The sequence below is a fragment of the Neovison vison genome, chromosome 12 (genome assembly GCF_020171115.1).
Source record: "Neovison vison isolate M4711 chromosome 12, ASM_NN_V1, whole genome shotgun sequence".
Classification (NCBI taxonomy): Eukaryota; Metazoa; Chordata; class Mammalia; order Carnivora; family Mustelidae; genus Neogale; species Neogale vison.
In genome coordinates this window covers 51,098,356-51,103,127 of record NC_058102.1, presented here as the reverse complement: position 1 = coordinate 51,103,127, position 4,772 = coordinate 51,098,356, and the positions used below count along the sequence as shown (strand labels likewise).

The 4,772-nt window shown below is 42.9% G+C and overlaps 1 pseudogene; it reads right to left on the bottom strand.

Annotated features, from left to right (window-relative positions):
• Positions 1 to 2,981: 2,981 nt before the first annotated feature.
• Positions 2,982 to 3,921, bottom strand: LOC122890892 (annotated as a pseudogene).
• Positions 3,922 to 4,772: the final 851 nt, after the last annotated feature.

The window sequence follows — 4,772 nt, the reverse complement described above, 5'->3', positions numbered from 1 at the left end:
CATCAATGTTTTGTCGAAGCTCTTCCTTTTGTCTTCTCTATCCCTTGATCCAACTTTACAGGGGTCAGGACCAGCAACTACAGGGAAGAAGGCAAGTGAGGAAAAGGGGGTAAAAACAGCAGTGCCCATGCTCAACTAAAGTCTACACAGAAAGCTTTAAATTGGATTAAAATGATTTTTATAGCACGCTGGGCTAATAGTCATAGGGTTAGAGACTGGGTCATTTTAAATGCCAAAATGTAGGACTGTTCACTTATTATCCAAGACCAGTGGAAAAGCTAGACAGTATTTCTTCTTGGGAAGGGATGAGGAGGGAAGGGTTCCAGAAATCAAATTTGAAGAGTAGTGGAAAAACAAAGCTAGAAGTTCAGTTTCTTCTGATAACCCATTGATGTGTCATCAGTCAGTCCACTAATTACAAAGGTATTTTTGGAAGATTTTCTGAATACATACACATCTCCAATGTTTGAACCATTTGCTACTTAGAAGAATGAAGTCACATTTGTTGGCATGGAGATTCTCTGAGGACAAACAATAATAAAAAAATCTTAGAGTAACTTTGGGAATTAAATATTAAAGTACTCCACAAAGAGTTGAGGGCTAAACTTATCATTCTCACTTATTGGTAAATCTTACTCCCAAAAAGAGGAAAAGGCAAACTGACTTATAAAAGTTAGAGTGGATATGATTTTTACCATAGTCTCTCTAAACGCTAGCACAGTAAGGAGTCAAAAAGAGAATGTTAAAATACCTAATTATCTTCAGTTACAGAATACTAGACAACCGATTCCTTCTGGATTGCCTAAGTCATTTTTTTGTTCAGAACTGTACAGAATACACAGCCATAGAATTCTTGCTAAAAGGAATTTCAACTTTTACTTACTCGATTTCATGAATGTAAATGTAATTATAGTGTGGAGGAGTTATTTGGGGGGATGGGTTGAGAACAAGTGTAAAAGCTCCCAGATTCTGTGAAACAACCTCGTGTCTGTTCCACTCACTAGCAGAAATTATATTTGCAAGAATGGCTAAGCCCAGAAAATTCTGTCAGGTTACTGGACACAGAGGCCACGCACTCTCTTCCCAGGAGAGTTGTGTTGCCAAGGTAAAGCCCTCACTCAGACCATGTTGTCTAAAGAAGGACACGGGTTGGTAGAAACAGTCGTCCGGTAACAGAAGCAAGAAGGGGAAGGAGAAAAAGTGATAAAACAACACTGTGATGTCCCTTTCAATTAGCAAATATTGCTCTCTTTGATAGATATTCAAACTGAAATGCCCACAGGGACTAGAAACATTGAGGAAGAAAAAGAAGAAAAAGAAAAGCAGGCAGTTGTGAAAATAGACTACAGCACAAATGTTCCTATAAATAGCTACTAATGGCCTGCTTCAGTGGGGGGGGGTGGCAAATAAGGGATGAGGAGGAGTGTGGCAAATGGGAGAGTAGCCAAAGTTGGCACCTGATGACTGTGTCACATGAGAAAGTAGGTCCAGCAGCCAAACATCCAACCTTTGTAATGTTCTGATATTTTAAATGTTACCAACTAATTTTATTATTATTACTTTTATTATTATTATTATTATTATTATTTTAGAGAGAGGGAAAGCAGGGGGGAGAGGGAGAGGGAGAGAATATTAAGCAGACTCCTTGCAAAGCCCGATACAAGGCTCAATCTCGATCTCACAACCCTGAGATCCTGCCCTGGGTGGAAATCAAGAGGCAGACACTTAACCAACTGATCCACCTGGGTACCCCTTTACCACCTAGTTCTAAAAATGGCAAACATTGAAAAAAAAAAAGTTGAAAACACTGTGTTGACCACATAAAACGTGGGTGCTCTATGATCCGTAGTATGTAGTATGATGTAGATGATAGTAATAATGAGGATATTAATAATTCAGTCTTGTTCAGATTCTTTTAGAGGTCTTTTCTAGTGCTAGAACTAAATGATTCACATGCATTAACTGTTTTCATTCAAACATATATAACACCACATTAACAACAAAAAGGGTCAAATGTAAATTTCATGACATTCTGTTTTTGTGTTTTAAGAGCAAGAATAGTTGACATGAAATAATTCTAAATAACTGTTCTCTGTTCCTACTACATCTTTAACCATTCGGGAAGGCACCCAGAATGGGGACTAGGTCACATGGGGCAGGACCTTGTCTACTCTGATCAGGTGAATATGGAGAACTCATGAACATTTACAGGAATACATGGGAGATCAGAACTATTTACCAACTGCCGAACCCCTGTGCTTTTCATCACCTACTGCCAAACAATGTATTAGTTGTGGGAAGTATGCAGGGATATGAAAAAGATACAGTTTGTAATTTCTAGGAATCCTTCAATGCCCTATTGCCATCTTGTCTGAAGCAAAACTCCAAGGAACGAAGGTCCCCCCTTTTTGAAAAGACCCATGAAGCTTGCTCCACTGAAATGTCAAAAAAATCTTCCCATTAAATCATGCTCTCCCTAAATTTTACCTCCTCAAAACTCTCTTTCTAAACAACAACAAAAAGTAAAGTCTCTCTGAAAAGGAAAACATAGCAATTGCTGAACACTATAATCTGGTCTCATTTTTCTGGATTCTCTGCCATAGTCCTTAAAACATCACAAGAAGTTACTGGAGGCAAGTTCGGTTGAGAAAACAAAAGGTTGATGAGATAAGAGAGAGAAAGGGAAGGACAGAAGGCTAATGCATGCATTTTATTATTTTCTGGGAGGTCAGTCTTAGATTTCCTATTATATTAACTGAAGTCATTAAGGGCCAAAAAATTAATAGAGCCACTGTACCATCTCTACATATGTACACACACACACACACACATGCTTCACGAAGATTGTGTTTTGTTTGTGGACAGATTGTGTTTACTGTGGGAGTGGCATTCCATTTCCAGTCATACCAACAATGGGGAAACACTGGAGCCTCTGGAATGCATGATGCTGGAAAAATCAGTCCTGGGAGTGTGAGGACAAATCATTCCTCCTTGCCATCCTCAGCCGTGCCCAAAGACCATGTGCCTGGGGCTCAGGCAGGGTTACCCGTTGGATCGAGACAACACGACTGAGCAAAGCTAGCCCATGGCTACCCCAACGCTAGCATGGCTGTCAGTCTCACCGGCATGGATAGGATCTTGTTCCTGTGCCTGTGTGGTCGCTCCTCAGTGTCCGGGCCCACCGAGGGCTGGCCTGGAAGTGGCACTTCAGCTCCATCTCAGGGGAAGTGGAGGCTGAGGTTGTGTGTGCAGTAGGCCCAGAGGTTGTGCAACCCTCAAAGGTGGGCCTGCAGCTTCCCACCGGGCAGCTTTGCCTGGAGCAGCGGAGCCAAAGACAAAGGTGTCCCGGGGAGCTGGGACAGCTCCAAAAAAAAATTTCTGAGAGCCTAGGTGCCGAGACAGCAGGGTCTGGCATTCCCGAGGCTCTTGGTACAGCTGCTTCTCCAGTCCATCCTCGTTCTCAAGCCAGTGCTCCCAAAATAGCAGCTCCTCAGCAAACTGGTGCGGCCGGCGGCCAGGAAGGAAGAAGTTGAGCGGAGATGGTGGAGCTTCAGCATACCACTGCCGGGTCACGTCCTCCCGGTTCTTGGTGTCTGCACGAGAACTATAGCAGCCCCACGAGTGGCTTCTCCCCGAGCAAAGACGTGAAGGCCAAGGTGTCCGCCCCATGTCGGGCTGACAGATGATCATCAGCATTGTACTTCTCTTTTCAAAGGTGGGTGATGATCTTGTGTGGTACCGAATGATCTCTTCATGGTTGGTCCGAAGGGCAGGCAGAGATCCTGAAGGGCTCTGTCAGGGGTTGGTGATCTTGTGCACCTTGAGTGGGCCACCAGTAAATCTGGCATGGGTCGGATGGCTACGCTGTCCAGGTCCAGTGACGGTAGCTCCCCACAACCCTGACCAGCAACACAGTTCCATGGACACCACCGTCCCTCCCAGACAAAAACAGTTTCTTTAAAAAGCTTTTTTTCAACATTTTGAGGACTCTCCATGCTGTTTTCCAGAGTGGTTGCACCAGCTTGCATTCCCACCAACAGTGTAGGAGGGTTCCCCTTTCTCCGCATCCTCGCCAGCATCTGTCATTTCCCGACTTGTTGATTTTAGCCATTCTGACTGGTGTGAGGTGATATCTCATTGTGGTTTTGATTTGTATTTCCCTGATGCCGAGTGATATGGAGCACTTTTTCATGTGTCTGTTGGCCATCTGGATGTCTTCTTTGCAGAAACGTCTGTTCATGTCTTCTGCCCATTTCTTGATTGGATTATTTGTTCTTTGGGTGTTGAGTTTGTTAAGTTCTTTATAGATTTTGGACACTAGTCCTTTATCTGATATGTCATTTGCAAATATCTTCTCCCATTCTGTCAGTTGTCTTTTGATTTTGTTAACTGTTTCCTTTGCTGTGCAAAAGCTTTTGATCTTGATGAAATCCCAATAGTTCATTTTTGCCTTTGCTTCCCTTGCCTCTGGCGATGTTCCTAGGAAGATGTTGCTGCGGCTGAGGTCAAAGAGGTTGCTGCCTGTGTTCTTCTCAAGGATTTTGAAGGATTCCTTTCTCACATTGAGGTCCTTAATCCATTTTGAGTCTATTTTTGTGTGTGGTGTAAGGAAATGGTCCAATTTCATTTTTCGGCACGTGGCTGTCCAATTTTCCCAACACAATTTATTAAAGAGGCTGTCTTTTTTCCATTGGACATTCTTTCCTGCTTTGTCAAAGATTAGTTGATCATAGAGTTGAGGGTCTATTTCTGGGCTCTCTATTCTGTTCCAT